Here is a 16,311-nt window from a genome sequence, read left to right as displayed (position 1 = left end):
CTCAGAAAAACCCAAAAAAATATATAAGCAGCAACACCTACTGCCGCTGACATCCAAAGTAGCAGGCGCTGCTGTACTGTGCGCTGCTGGACCGGCCCTACCGTGATGCACATGCTGGCCCCACCGTGATGTGTGTTGAACATCCACGCCATGCATTTGGTGGGCCCCTTTAGGCAGTGGGCCCCCTCCTAAAATCAGCCATGGGCGGAACTCAGGTGGTCCACACGGCAGGAAATAGTGTTGATCAAGTTGGGCTAGCTCGATTTGATTTTGATTCCAAGAAATGGGAAACTTTCAATCCCTTCTTCAAATATGATTGGAATGTAGAAACTTAAAATCAAATACAAAGAAAGCTAATTAAAGAGAATATGAATGAACACTAAATAGCTTAATAATATCACTAACTTATCTCTCAGAGTGGCGTATTGATTTTATTTGAATTGAATACCAAATTCTAAATTTCGTGCTCTATTTATAAGTGCAGAAATCACACTCTCGACTGGTCCTGAGGTCGGCACGACTGGTCAAAGGACGAACAAACTTTTAAAAATTTAAGCGCGATAAGATAAGGTCATTCCAGAACTGGTCATAGGGCTTGCTCGACCGGTCGAGTCCTGTCCACGACTAGTCGTGTGGGACTCAATTTAGTTGCTGGACTTTGAGTCGAGCCTATATGACTAGTCGAGCACTGTTCACATGACTTGTCGAGCAGTCTCCAGGACTGGTCAAGGAAATAACAAGAAATCCTAAAAATAAGTAACAACCTTAGGACTGGTCGAGCCAGTGCTAAGACTAGTCGAACATAGTCAAAGACTAGTCGAGAAACAAACTATGCACTTATAAAATGACCCAATTTAAATTATATATTTAAAATGACCTATCCTATGGTTAATCTAGGGTCATTCATACCTTATACATGATGTATGAACATTGAAACTTCTTGTGCTAGTTGATAGTCAATCTTTGAAGTTCATGAGTCTTAAAATGATGAAGCTTGAATTTGAGACTTTTGAAGCTTGAATATGACTAACATTTGAAGCTTGAGCTTGAGGTTCAAAGTAAAGAACTTTGTCTTAACTTGGACGAAGATTTAAAAACTTGAACTTTTGAAGCTTGAAAGAATGAATTCACACTTGGTGTTGTACTTGAACATGAACTTGTAATCTTGCATTTGAAGTTCTTGAAGTAAAGACCTTTGATCTTGTACATGAGATGCAATGTCTTGAATTTGTAGAAGCGTTATACAAGACACAGATTCCAAGAGATTTTGGCACTACAAAATTTGACAATAATAGGAGCTAGAAAACATAGCACTTATAGGTGGTCATTTTTTGATTAAAAAGACCACAGCCAAAATTCTATAGTATGGCTTTTATTGGCCTGCTATGTTCAAGGACACTCATGAGTTTTCTAAAGCTTGTGAGCATTGTCAAAAATTAAGAGGATTTTTCCGTCGATATATGATGCGAACCCCATTCTAATTATCGAAGCATTTGATTACTGGGCCATTGATTTCATGAGACCATTCCCCCAATTGTTCGAAAACAATTACATTTTGCAAGAAGTAGACTATGTTACCAAGAGGGTTGAGGTGATCCCATGCCGGAACAATGACCATCACACGGTCATTAGATTCTTGAAAGAAAACATTTTATCCTGGTTTAGAACTCCTCGAGTCACAATAAGTGATGAAGGGTCACACTTTTGTAATAGGCCATTCGAAGCCTTAATGAAAAACTGTGGTATTTCCCATAAAGTGAGTCCCCCCTATCACCCTCAGACAGGCGGCCAAGTAGAGATTTTTAATAGGGAAATTAAATATATTTTGGAGAAAATAGTTAACCCCGATTGTAAAGATTGGTCAATTTGATTGACCGATGCTTTATGGGCTTACCGTACGACCTGCAAGACCCTTATTGGAATGTCTCCCTTTATAATCGTCTATTGAAAGGCTTGCCACTTGCTTATAGAGTTGGAACATAAAGCTTACTGGGAAATTAATAATTTAAACTTCATTTTAGACAACACGGGGTCTCTATGTAAACTTTAAATAAATGAACTAGAGGAAATCCGGAATGATGCATATGAGAATTCGAGTATTTATAATGACGGAATAAAGGTGTTCCATGATTGGAACATTCTTCAAAAATCATTCATGCCAAATTAGAAAGTCCTCTTGTACAATTCCTGACTTCACCTTTTTCCGGGTAAGTTGAGATCTCGATGGACCAACCCTTTCTTAATTAAAATTTTTTATCCTCAGGGGGCTATCGAAATTGAGAATCCAATGAATGTGAACATCTTTGAAGTGAACGGTCATCATCTTAAACCATTCATTGAGAAATTTGATTCAGAGGATATGTTCATCCCTCTTATTGATCTTGTGTATCAGGATTGACCTTATAGTTTGATGAAGGTCTAGTTAGATTAAGATTGGGTTTATTGCTTTCTTAGGATTTAAGACTAGGATAGTTTGTTTTTGTTTAGTTTCATGCTAATCCCTTTGAATGTTGAGGTCTCCAAAACCGTTTCAATTTTCCTCCTTTAAGTAATATCCTTCTTCTCACTCTTTTTTACCGTCTTATGTCGATTTGATTGCTCATATATTTTACATTGAGGACAATGTAGATTTTAGGTTAGGGGTGAGATTATTACTAATCAATGTTTTTCTAGTTGTTGAGCAAAAATCTTTAAAAATTTTCAAAACTCTTTTTAAGGGCTAATATTCTATCTAACTGAATATGTGTTGAGTATTATAATAAGATTTAGAATAAATTTTTAAAAAATTTAGAATTTTTTTAACTGAGTAAACCATTGGATACTATAAGTGCTATAATGTATAAAGCACACTCTTGTTTGTCGAATTTCGATGAGACAAAATAACTTATTATATAGTTCACCATCAAGTGAATCCCGATGAAAAGTTTACCTTCAAGTGAATCAAGATGGAAAGTTTACCATCAAGTACATCAAGAAGATGGAAAGTTCACCTTCAAGTACAAGTCATGAAGTTGGAAAGTTCAAGCTGAAATGAGTTCAAGTTCTACTACACTTATAGTAGAAGATCAAGCTCCACCTTCGACTACACTTCAAATATATGATCAACTATACTTTATTGAAGATTCAAGAAGATAATTCAAGCTTTGCACTTCAATGTCCAGTCTTCTCAAGTATAATAGACCCTAGAAAGACCTTAAACTTAGTTGTTTTTAAAAGATAAACTTATATGGGTTTATATACTTTTCTACTTCAATCGAAGCAGTTCTACAAGCTACATCAAAAATTTCTTCAAAGAGAAGATAAGTACAATTCTATTCTTTGTATTTTGGTTTCTTTGAGATAGCCAGAAAATCTCATGTGTTGGTTTTGACTGAGATAGCCAGAAAATCTTAATGTGGGGTTTTTGTTTGTGATAGCCCTTCTAAAATCACAACTGTATAAGGTTTTAAGGTGAACCTATGAAACCCTTGTTTTTAGTGAATGCTAATATCACGTGGGTTGTGATTATTGGGAGTAGTGTAAGTGTGGTTGTTTGAGAATAGTTAGTGTACACACCGAACCACTATCACTCCTAGTGTTGTGGAGAATGTTTAATTTTTGTACCTATGGTGAATGGTTGTAACTTTATTTCTGCACTGGTGAATGATTGTAATAGATAGGTTTATTATCTCTTGCTTGGTTTAAATTCTTGATCCTTACAAATGTTCTTGAAAACAGGTTTTCCTACCTAAAACTTTATTTTTGGTGTAAGGTTGTCCTACGAACTAAGTTTGAATCAATTTTTCAATACTAGTGCTATTGAGATTTGTGATTTATTCTGATTTATTTATTATTTTAGGACTATTAAGTTCACCTTTTTCAAGTGGTATCAAAGCTAAGTTGCTCATATTTTTGGATTAAGCTCCTTGAGTTAAAAGATCTAGGGCTTTCATTATGTCAAATTTTGGTAGCATGTCTATTATCAAGCCACCACCTTTTGATGGCTCTAACTATGGATACCAGAAAGCCAGAATGAGGATTTTTCTAAAATCCTTAGATGAAAGCATGTGGCAAGCCACTGTAACCAAATGGAAACTATCCATGTCTGAAGTTCTAGGCAGTGATGGAACTAAATCTATGAAAGAAACTCCATTCTATTTATGGACTACACCTCAGAAAAGTAAAAGTAGTGCAAATGCTAAGGCTTTAAATGCCATTACTGGTGCTTTATCACCTGATGAATTCAAAAGAATCATTTCATGTGATACAACTAAACAAGCTTAGGATATTCTTGAAATGACACATGAAGGAACTATTATAGTTAAAAAATCTAAAGTTCAAATCCTCACTACAAAATTTGAGGAAATTCGTATGGAAGAAAATGAAACTTTCATGGACTTCTATACAAAATTAAATGATATAGTAAATTCCATATGGGGTCTAGGAGATGGAATCCCAGAAAGCAAGATCTGTGCTAAAATACTGTGATCTCTTCCTGAGAGATTCAATTCCAAAGTAACTGTCATTCAGGAATTAAGAGACACTGATCTAATGAAGGTTAAGGAGTTAGTTGGTTCTCTCCAAATGTATGAGTTAAATTTTAAAGCTCCTAAAGGTAAGTCCATTTCTCTTAAATCATCTAAATTTGTTTTAAAAGATAACTGTGTTAATTCTGATGTTGAAGATACAGAAAATGATATGGCTTTACTTGCTAAGAAATTTTACAGAATTTTTAAAAATAAGAAAAGATCTGATTTTCAAAAATCATCTAACAAAAGAAAAGGAAAATCTAAATCTTGAAAATCTGTAAAAGACAGTCAATGTTTCGACTACCATGAATATGGGCATTTGGCAAATAAATGTCCTAAAAGGGATAGATCAAAAAGAAAGGGCGTGATAGCTACTTAGGATGAATCATCTGACTCTAAAAGTTCTTCTGAGTTAGAAGAATCAGAACAGGAAAATTCAAATGAAGTAAAAGCCCTGATGACCATGGCCAAAGTCACCTCCTCAGATAGCTATATTTATCTGATTATGATAAACTTAAGAGTGACCCTGAAAATGAGAATGAAGATGATCTTCAAGACACCTACAATGCCTTATACAAGGAAAGTTACAAAATTGCTGTAAGGCCCATATCCTAGTCCGTACCATTCCTTAGACTTTTGCGATCCTCCCTATCGAATTCCAGTAAACCCACGACCTGTAGTCGGCATTTGCCTGACCCTAAGTCGCACCATGTCAACCCGATTCAACTCAACCCAAGACTTATACCCTTGCGACCGCGCCATCCCCACAGTTCCAATGTCGGGACTTGCGCGCCGATGTGATACCCAGGCCAAGAGTTGTGGGACCTCGCATATTTCAAAGAAAAGGTCGGGTGTTACGAATCTCAAGAGAATCTCTACCCAAACATCACATCAATCAATCAAGTACAAGTCAAGTATACATCCCATCACACCCATCCCTCTCTCACCCAAAAGTCAACAGAACTCATGCCTCTCATGTCACTCTCTTACACAACCCATACCACCCATCACTCCATCCCATCTCCCTTACAACAACTCATCCTCTCTCTCATCTTCTCTACCTATCCCAAGCAACCCTAACGGAGGAATCGTCCTAGCATTCCAAGGGAGAAGGAGAGCCAAGTGTGTGGCCCACTTCCTACCCCAAGATCTCATCATCCAACCCTTTTACCTTCATCATCCTCCATCAAAGAGGGAGCTTAGGAGCTTGGAAGATTAAGGAGCCAAGAAGAAGTGAAATCGGTGGGTGTTCATAGCATTAGATCTCAATTTTTGATTTAGGGCCCACATGATTTAGGACCCATCTTGATGTATGCATTGTATCATAAAAGGGAGCTCATAGTGGTGGAGCTCCCTCCATCACCGCTCGTCTCTCTCTCTCTCTCTCTCTCTCTCTCTCTCTCTCTCCCTCTCTCCTTTCCCCCTGTTGTGGACCACCGTGATTTATGCGATTTCGACCGTTCTAGCCATCTAGGGCTAGCAAGCCCACCATGAGGGATTTTATCTTGACCGTCCGTCAAACGGATGTCTAGCAGGGCTGGACGGTAGAAAACACAAATATCAACTTGATCCCAAACACTGGTGGGCCACGCTAACGTGGACCCCACATGAGTTTCATATCCACACTGTCCACCGTCTAATAATGGACGGTGGAGCCCTCATAAGGTATGTGCTTCATCCACACTATCCAGATGTCTAGATGGTGGGAACCCACCTATGGCATGTGCTTTATCTGCACCATCCGTCCAGTGGGGTGTGGACCCCCCATGATGCTTGTGTTTCATCCAATCGTCCGTGCAAGTGGAAACCACCGTGATTCATGTGTTTTATCCTAGCCATCCATCTGTGGGGACCACCACCTATACAGTTGTTGTATTGACATCAGCAAAGTTCTATGGGTATGATCATGAGGTATGTGTTATACCCAAACAGTCCATCTATGTGGACCCCACCGGACGTATGTGTTGTATCCTCCATACCGTCCATCTGGATGTGGAACTCCCCCACATGTGGGACCACCTTGATGAATGTTTTATATCCCCAATCCCTGGACATGTGGCATGCCTTGATGGTGTGTGAAATCCACATCATCCATACACGTGGCCCCCACGTGATGTATATATTTTATATCCATACCGACCACTGTCTGGATGGTGGAAACCCACCGTGGTGCTGCATGATGTATGTGTTTTATCCACACTGGTCATTAGCAGTGAGGCCTACCTTAATGGCGCGTGGCACACGTGTGGACCCACCATGATGTAGATGTTATATCTCCACCGACCATCTGCTGGACGGTGAATTCTACCCTGATGCATGTGGTGTCCGCATCATCTAGCCGATTGGGATGATAGGACCCACCAGATGTATATGTCTGTCCTCGCCGTCCATCTAGGCCGTGGGGCCAACTATGATGTATGTGTTATATACACACAGTCCATTCATGGGACCCACCATAATGTATGTGTTGTATATCTAGCTGGTGGGGCCCATTCTATGATGTATAAGGCCCACCTTGATGTGTGTATTATAAGCCCACTGTCCATCTATTTTTCTGGACCATATGGCTGACCCATGAGGCCCACCTTGATGTATTTCCTACACATGTAGATCATTTATTTCTACCAAAATCATGGGCTGCCCCATTAGACTCATTGTGATGTATTTGAGGCCCAGGTGATGTAGCCAATTGTGATGTATTCGAGGCCTATGAGATGTGGCCCATTGCAATGTATTTGAGGCCCATGGATGTGGCCCATTGTGACGTATTTGCGGCCCGTGTATGAGGCCCATTGTGATGTACATGTGGCTCGTATTTGAGGTCCATTGTGATGTATATGCGGCCCGTGTTTGAGGCCCAATATGATGTATATGTGGCCCATGAGTGAGGCCCATTGTGATGTATATGAGGCCTATATGATGAGGCCCGATGTGATGTATATTGGCCCGTATGATGAGGACTAGTGAGAAGTACATTGGGCTCTTGTGTGAGGCCCATTGTGCTGTATGTGAGGCCCTTATGTGAGGTCATGGGCCCCACTGTATGTTTAGCTCTATATGGGCCACTCCTTGGAAGCAATGTTGGTTAAATGTCTACATTGATGGGCAATGATGGTTAAATGTTCACATTGTGACCTTCCCTAAGCCTTTGTTAGGCTCATTCTCATCCTTCTCCAAGTGGGTTGATCCTAATCATTAAGCCCCATTTGCATGATCCATCTATTTAACATTAGGTTAACCCAAGATGTTGGGTGCTCATTTGTAATACCCAGTCCATTCCGTACCAGTTTCTATGCATATATGCATGATGATTGACACCCTTAGCTAGACCTAGATTAGCTATTCATAGTACACACCCAACTGACCGGGACCTCAAGACCTTGAAACCTATCTCATATCAACCGCCCCATCGCCGCGATCATGGAGGTACCACCCGTTCGTCGGTATGATAATCTGTTAGTGAGATATGCCATGAAGAATAATAAGTATATCATGTGCGCATGGCACCATGTATTTCATCACACACATGTGCACAACACATGTCATACACACATGCACATGCCACACATGGGTGAGAGAATCTCTACCCATGTGTGTGATGTCACATACCCATACCTCTTCTCTCTCATGTGCATGAAAAGTCAACCTTTCTCCATGTCATACACTATGCATGACATCACCACACCATGCCATCCCATGCTCCTTTAATCCACCATTAATTACAAAGCATGAATTAAGTACCATAATCCTAGCCTAAGCTAATATTAATCACATTAGCTTAACTTAACCAAAAATTTATCCATTTCTTTATAAATACCCCTCCATTCCTTAGCATTTCACCATTTTTTTCCATAAGAAAGAGAGAGAGAGAGAGAGAGAGAGAGGAGTGATCTTGGTGGGACATCAACTCCATCAATCCCATACCTTCCATCCATCTCAACCATCAATTCCATCCCTTCCATCCATCTCAACCATCCATCTAATTCATCAAGGTGAGTACACCCACACTATTCATTCTTATTTTGTTTTTGTTGTGTTTTTGTATGGTGGAGATGATGTTGATCATAATGATGTGATAATGGTGTGTTTAATGGTGTGGATTCATGAGAGAATATAAAATAATAATAATAATAATAATAATAATAATAATAATAATAATAACAATGTTTTTATAGACTTTATGTGGGACCCATTGATTGTGGGTCCCACTGTAATTTTGTAGGCTATCCAAACCATCCCAAAGTGAGGCCATTGTGCTGGCCAAACACACATGTGCACACACGTGCACACACCAAATAAATAAATAAATAAATAAATAAAACAAAAAAAAAGAGAGAGGAAGGCTGGACGCTGTAGCAAGTAGCGTCCAGACACCCCCGCCGCTTGAAAGAAAAAGAAGGAAAGAAGTTTGGGTCCCCAACGGGCCCCACCTATGATGTATGTATTCAATCCACGCCGTCCATCCAATTTCCCAGCTCATTTTAGGCGTTGAGCCAAAAAATGAAGCCAATCTAGTACTCTGGTAGGTCACACCATCAAAAGTCATGTGAAAACATGCTAAAACATATAAAAGTACTTTCTGGGGGCCCACCTGAAATTTTGATGTATCTGAAACTTGGAATGACCCCTTAACTTAGTGGGACACACGCAATAGACGGACTAGATCGTCCCGTTGTGGGCCCCAAATATGAAAAATAAAAAAAATGCAAAACTTACGCTACAGCAAGCAGCGTCTCTGTTGACGCTGGAAAGAGGTGGGCCCCACCACAGGCCCTACCTTGATGAATGTCGAACATCAGCACCGTGCATTTGATGGGTCCCCTCTTAAAAATGGGTCACACCAAAAAGCAACCGTACAAAGAACTTAAGTGGCCCACACCATCTAAAATAATGTGCAGTTATGGCTAAAACATATAAAAGCACTTGCTAGGCCCCACCTGAAATTTGGATGCATCTGAAACTTGGACTAACCCATCAACCACGAGGGACACACACAACAGTCGGACTGGATCGTCCTGTTGTGGGCCCCATATTTGAAAACAATATATATATGCTGCTGCCGTCAACAGCGTCTGCTGCTGACGCTGGAGGAAAGTGGGCCCCATCACAGGCCCCATGTTGATGCATGTCGAACATCAGTACCATGCATTTGATGGGTCCCATTTAAAAATGGACCACCTCCAAATATCAGTCATACATGGAACTCAGGTGGCCCACACCATCAAAACAATAAAATAAAAATAAAATAAATTTATGAAGCTGAATAAATCAGCAATTTTATGGGTCTAATCATGTGGTATATGTATATCTAAACCATCCACCCATTTGGTGAGCTTGACCTAAGGCTTGAAAGAAAAGTAAGATAGATCTAACTATCAAGTGGGCCACACGACAAAAGGAGCAAGGATTGAACATCTACCATTGGAACCCTTTTTGGGTCAGAAGTTTTGAACTAATATAAAATTTGTCTTTCCCCTTAATTTAGGTCTTTATGACCTTATGAACAGATTGGATGGAAAATAAATGTTATGGTGGGCCCGATGAATGGTTTAACGGTGAAATCATTATCCTAATTGCTAATTGAGGAAAGGTCTAGATAATCTTTGGTTATGATTCATTTTTGAATAATTTTCTAAAATGATCTCTAAAAATAGATGAACGGTGTAGATATAATAAATACATCACTTTAGCACTCATGTAACTTTGATCTCCTTGAACCATTCGTACAGCTCGAAGCTCAAGCATGTAAAATCATGTGTTAGGTCCACCTGAAATTTGGATGTATCTGAAACTTGGTCTGACCCCTCAACCAAGTGGGACACACATAATGGATGGGCTGGATTTATGAACTACACCTCTGCAGGCCCAACAAATAATTATGAATATTTAAGGGAGGGTAACCCTCTCAACTTGTGTGTGGTATGGCCCACTTTAATGTAGGTGTTATGCCACTTAATCCACCATGGTTATGACATGATTTATATTCAAGATCCTCATCGTTTATTTATTTTATCAACCCCTTTGACGGTATGTTACCAAGACTCAGGCCCATCCAATGATTAGATAGCCGTTCATTATGAAATAATGTAAATTGAACTCTCATCACTAAAAATTTATTATGAGTCATCCTGATGATGTATTAGATATTCAACCCATCTAGCCCATGTACCGGGTCCCCTCTAGGGCATTGTCCCAAAGATCAGTCAATTCAACCTGAATTGGACCACACAATACAAGGCTGTGAGAATAAGGACTTAACTATTGAATCCAACCTAAGGCCACCATGGTGTATCTATTTAATCCATGCAGACCATCCACTTCCTCATATCATTTTAGGATCTGTACTAAAATCAAAGTAGACCTAAGTCTTAAGTGAGTCACACACGACTTAACCTCATGGGAAAGCCCCATGAGCTCCACCATATAGAACTCATTGTAAATTTCATTTATTTGTGGGTCCAAGAATGTTAAGGCCCATTTTAAGTGAATGTCATGTGGGCCCATCAGTGGTAGCCTTGGGCCAACCATTAGGTCTCTTCGACAAGAGTTTGTAATCTCCATGTGTTAAACATATGACGAACTGGTATTGTAATTTTTGAAGTAATGATGGTTAATCCCTTAAATGGGTTGATCGTGGACAGCTCTTGATCACTTGGCACTTTAGTTAAAGTACGGCCCTAAGTAATAGGATCATGTGACTTGTGTCTAAACCCTTAAACATGTTTAGTTATAATAAATAAGTAGACTCTAGTGGTGTGAGGGTGTAATATACCTGTTTAGTCCATTAATCATGTAGGTATTTGATGTATATATAGCCGCCTAATCATAGGCAATGGTGGAGTATATGTAGTATAAGTAATCATCTAATTGTATGAATGTGATATACGTACAAGGCCACCTAACCGTATGAAATCAAGTGGCATTGATAGCCATTCAATGACTTAGGTTTGTGCTTATCGATATAGATACTGCCACTTGAATCACATATAACTAAGTTGTACACTAACTGAATATGATGTAGAGTTATATTACCCCAGCTAATGCTATTAAGGTCCTGGATTCTATACGCTGTGATCGCTAAACCATAAATGGTACGATGAAACGTGGTTCTTGGCCCTTAACTATGCAGCACCAAATATGAGCCATTAACTATGTGACGTGTGAAGTGGTTGTAGTATAAGACTTATCATAATTGGTGTAGCCATGTATTCATGGCCTATGAGCAAGGCCCTTTGAGATATATTTCTGGCCCATATGATGAGGCTCATTGTGATGTATTTGAGGCCCATGTGTAAGGCCCACTTATTGTGTATTTGAAGCCCATGGGTTGTGAAGCCTGATGTGGTGTATTCTTGGCCCATGTGTCGAGGCCTATAGCGATGTGTAAGGCCCATATGATACGGCCCAATGTGATGTATATGCGGCCCACGAGTGAGGCCCAATGCGATGAATGTGTGGCCCTTGCGAGAGACCAAAACGATCTATATGAAGACCAATGTGATGTGTGATTTCGCCATGATGTATGTATTAATGTTTATGTGGGTCACTCCTTGGGAGTAATGTTGGTTGAATGTCCACATTGACGGGCAATGATGGTTGAATGTCCACATTGTGACCTTCCTTTAGGCCTTGTTAGGCCCATTCTCACCGATTCCAATTAACGATGTCGATTATGAGTACATGATAGCATAACATCATGATACATACCCATACGCATCATCTGCATGTTCGTTATGAGATGTGGTTGATCATTGCATATCCCATTGAGCATGTTACTATGAGACTCCCTGATAGGCGGAGGTTATCTCACATGACTGCACAGTATGTGCAGGATTGATGCATGACTGGATTGTATGACTCATGCATCTTGCATTGTGTGCCCTAGCAACATCAGGGTCGTAGCCTCCACAGGCATATCGTGGATGGCTAGATGGGATACCGAAAATATTTGGTTCTAGCATACGGGCACCATAGATGTCCCTGGGTGAAAATCCTTAAACCTCCGAGGCCAGGAGACGCCCCAACGTCGAGACCGAGTGAATATATGAGAGCGCAAGTGCCGAATACCAGGAGGCCGCGTCTCCCACTGTGCCGTGGTCGGTTGGGAGAGGGTGTGGCCTTACTCGCCCGAGGGTAGGGGGCATTACTAGGCTGAGTTTGACCAGCTCGTGAATGGGTCCGCTATCGACGTGCCGGATAGATATTGGCAGACTATTGGCCAGGCGGATAGTGAGGTTTCTTACGCTCACTTGGACTGTGCTGCTAGGAGAGAGACAGTGTCATTTGGAGTGTATTAAACCCCAGTGATGATCCCAGAGATGAACTGTACTGATATATGGACTTATTGAGGAGTTGCATACTCATTCATTCATTCATTCACTATCCACTCGGGCTGGTGGTGCGCAACTATTTGTTACATGTACCTTCGCAATGGCCAGGATTTCTGTTGGGGCGCGCGACTAACCTGAGATCAGGAGTTTACCACATTGAGTCTGACTATCCAAATTAGGTATGGGACTAGTTTGGATAGAAGTCCTTTATGATAGACCCCATAGTCTGCAATACTAGGTACTATCATCCCGACTTCACTCCAGCATAGTCATTTCATTCGCATCACATGTTGCATTGCATTAGTAACATTTAGCATTTCGGGTTACTATGTTTCAGTATTTAGATATGACTAACGGTATTCGTGAACTCATCAGGAACTGTATATTGCATTACATCCTCGGCATTTAATATTTGGCTCTTTATAACTCCTCATTTACATACTGGTTTATATTGCGTATTCTGATATTGTATAACTCATGGACTTGTTAGTATTTTCGATATTGTATAATTATGGCATGACAATATGATGATGATGATGCCATTACAGATGCATGTAATATGGTTATGGTTGTGGTATGATTTCCTTGTAGCATATTTATCTTGCATGCATGTAGGACACATTGCACACACATGTGTACTCACTAGGCTTTTTGCCTAAGCCTCCTATTTTCCTATTTTCCTTGTAGCTTACTCGATGCATTGCATCTATTCTTCGATTTGGTAATGTTGACGTTACGTACCTTTTGTAAAGCATTATACTTGTAACCATCAGGACTTATGATGGAGAGTGTTGCTTGGTAGTTTGATCATGGATCTTCATGCTCAGGTATTACTATGTATATAAATTTTTTAAAAAAAATCAGTCAAAAATCTTCCTTGTGGTGTGCCAAACTCGGGTCTTGGTGTATGGAAGTCGAGTGTCGAATTCGAGGCATCACGGATGTAACGCCCTGAAATTCGGGGGTCGAGCATAACTCAGCTCCCGAGTTCCAAAACATCACTTATGCAACATATTTAATGATGAATGTATGTTGACTGTATTAGTGCATAAAACATGGAATAGATTAGGCCAAAACACAGATATGATTCAGGGATAAGTGAATAAAGCAACCGGAAGACTTATAGTAAAATGTGTACAAGTGTAAAACCCTGAATTTCATATACAAGCCGGATCGTGTGAAAGTGTTATTTAACAAAATTTAAGTATCAAATACATCATTTCAGTTCCCAAAATATAATCACAGAGATCCCGCGCAACAGACCGAAGCTCGCTAGAACCCGTCTGAAAACTGCATATAGGAGAAAGCAGCCTCGTCGTCATCCAGCTCCCGCTCTGCCTCAGACGTCGCATCCACATCTGCAACATCAGGGCCTAAGACAGAGTCTGGTGGGTGTGAAACACCGCCCCAGAAACGTGGGAGTGAGTGATCAACTCAGTGGAACAATAAGGCACTGGTTAACATGTTATCAGTTCAATCAAACAGTAATGATAAAGCAGGATAAGTAATTAAATCCTAAGTACTCTTGTTAATGCAAGTATGAATGCAATATGATGCATGCCCTCACGCGTACACCCTCAGCGTCTTCATCTTACGTTACACATGACATCGCCTCAAAGTGCGCCACATCTACAAAGCACATGCAAATGCGGTGCATGGATATGATTACCAAGTTGTTATTAGTCCGTTTCACGCAACAGGATTGGGAAGCTAAGATACCTTCCTCATATCACCATCCAAACAGTGATCCATACTAGGGTCGTCAATCCTAGATATCTCATACGATCATATAGTTGAGGTCGTAGCAAAGGGCTCGTCACCAATCAATGCACGCCTTTCATGCCTTTACTACCACAGATCGGCTCGTCACCTCCTTGCGGCATCCAGGTATGCTCGAGGTCACTACAAAGGGCTCGTCACCAATCAATGTAGGCCGACAGCACGAATATGGTGTCCCATACCACCATAATCGGCTCACGAGTTTAGTTGCTCACTGGTCACTACGGGGAGGCTCGTCACCCCAGCGTAGGCCGACAGCTCGACCACGGTGTCCCATACCACCATGTCCGGCTCATGAGTCTTAGCGGATCAGGTACCATGGTTATTAGGATTTCACTGGTAAGTTCGGTACCCTAGATTCAAGCAGTAGCGTCCATACATGGTTAACATACATCGGACAATCGGGTTATTTGACGAACTCGACTAGCACGAGCGCATGTTGAGTTGAACGACATAGAGTGCGCAAACACTCCGCGTGGCCAAACCACTGCCGCCAACTCTAATACGGCTCGGGTTCGTCTAATACGTCCTACGTGGCGAAAGCAATCTCAACCACGATTCATAGGGTCAATTACCGATTTCCTGGACTAAGGCATAGTCCCAAACATCCTACACTACGACAGATATTCATATGGAATGTAAAACAGTAATGGAACAATAACTCAACTCATGTTACATACACATCTGAAGAATATCAACTTAACATAAATGTAAGCATAGGAGATGCTTGAATTTAAATAACTTGAAAGGTAACTGCATAAAGGAAAACATGCGCATCAATAGGAGTATTGAGAATCACTTCTCAACGCCCACAATTAGTGTAATCAGTTACACTTAGATCATTCATGCATTTCTACAAACACTTAGCATACAAGGAACAACATACATGACGTATGTTGGAATACATGCACTTAGGCAATTCCCTTTTACCAAGGAGTTGTCATACATGCATCTAGCACACATACATGACAAATAATCATGGCAAACACAAGTGCGTATTTTATACGTATACGGTACTTTATAAATACACTTAGAATACACAAATCTCAATATAGCACATGCATGTCAGGAAAGCAATGTAAACACAACATTTGACATGTGAAATCTCATCCATAACAAGAATAAATCACTAACTGGGATTGAAAGCCTTGAAAACCATAACCTATACACTTAAAGTCCGCACCTTAAGCGAAGAAAGAACCGCCGAGCTGATTTAGACGAGTTGTCTTTGTCAACGGCGCTAGAATACCCTAAAATAAGGATAGAAATGAGATACAACAACACCAAGTCTAATCTAAGCTCTAACACAGGTTAGGGTTAGGTTAACTTACCCCAAAAGAACTCAGAATCGTCAGAGGAACGATTCAAAGTAAAGGTTCAAAGGTGAAGAAGAACAAGGAAGAATCAAGATGATTCACCAACCAATCTCTCTCACTAACTCTCTCTTTTCCACTCTCTTTCCAAGCTAGGGTTAGAGAAAATTCGTATGGAAATGAGAGCTAGGGTTTAAGGTCTATATATAGGCCTTAAAATGATGGAAATAACCCCAGGGTCAAGGTATACTTAGGTTATAACCAAAGCACGCCTTTCTCGATCCAACGAAGCACTTCTGGTGGGCCTATAACCACGAAAGGTCGGACTTAAGCTCATTGACCATGGATCTAGGTCAAGCAGAGTTTTCATACCGACCGGCT

Source organism: Magnolia sinica, chromosome 10, assembly GCF_029962835.1.
Source record: "Magnolia sinica isolate HGM2019 chromosome 10, MsV1, whole genome shotgun sequence".
Taxonomy (NCBI): Eukaryota; Viridiplantae; Streptophyta; class Magnoliopsida; order Magnoliales; family Magnoliaceae; genus Magnolia; species Magnolia sinica.
This window is presented reverse-complemented; position numbering follows the sequence as displayed.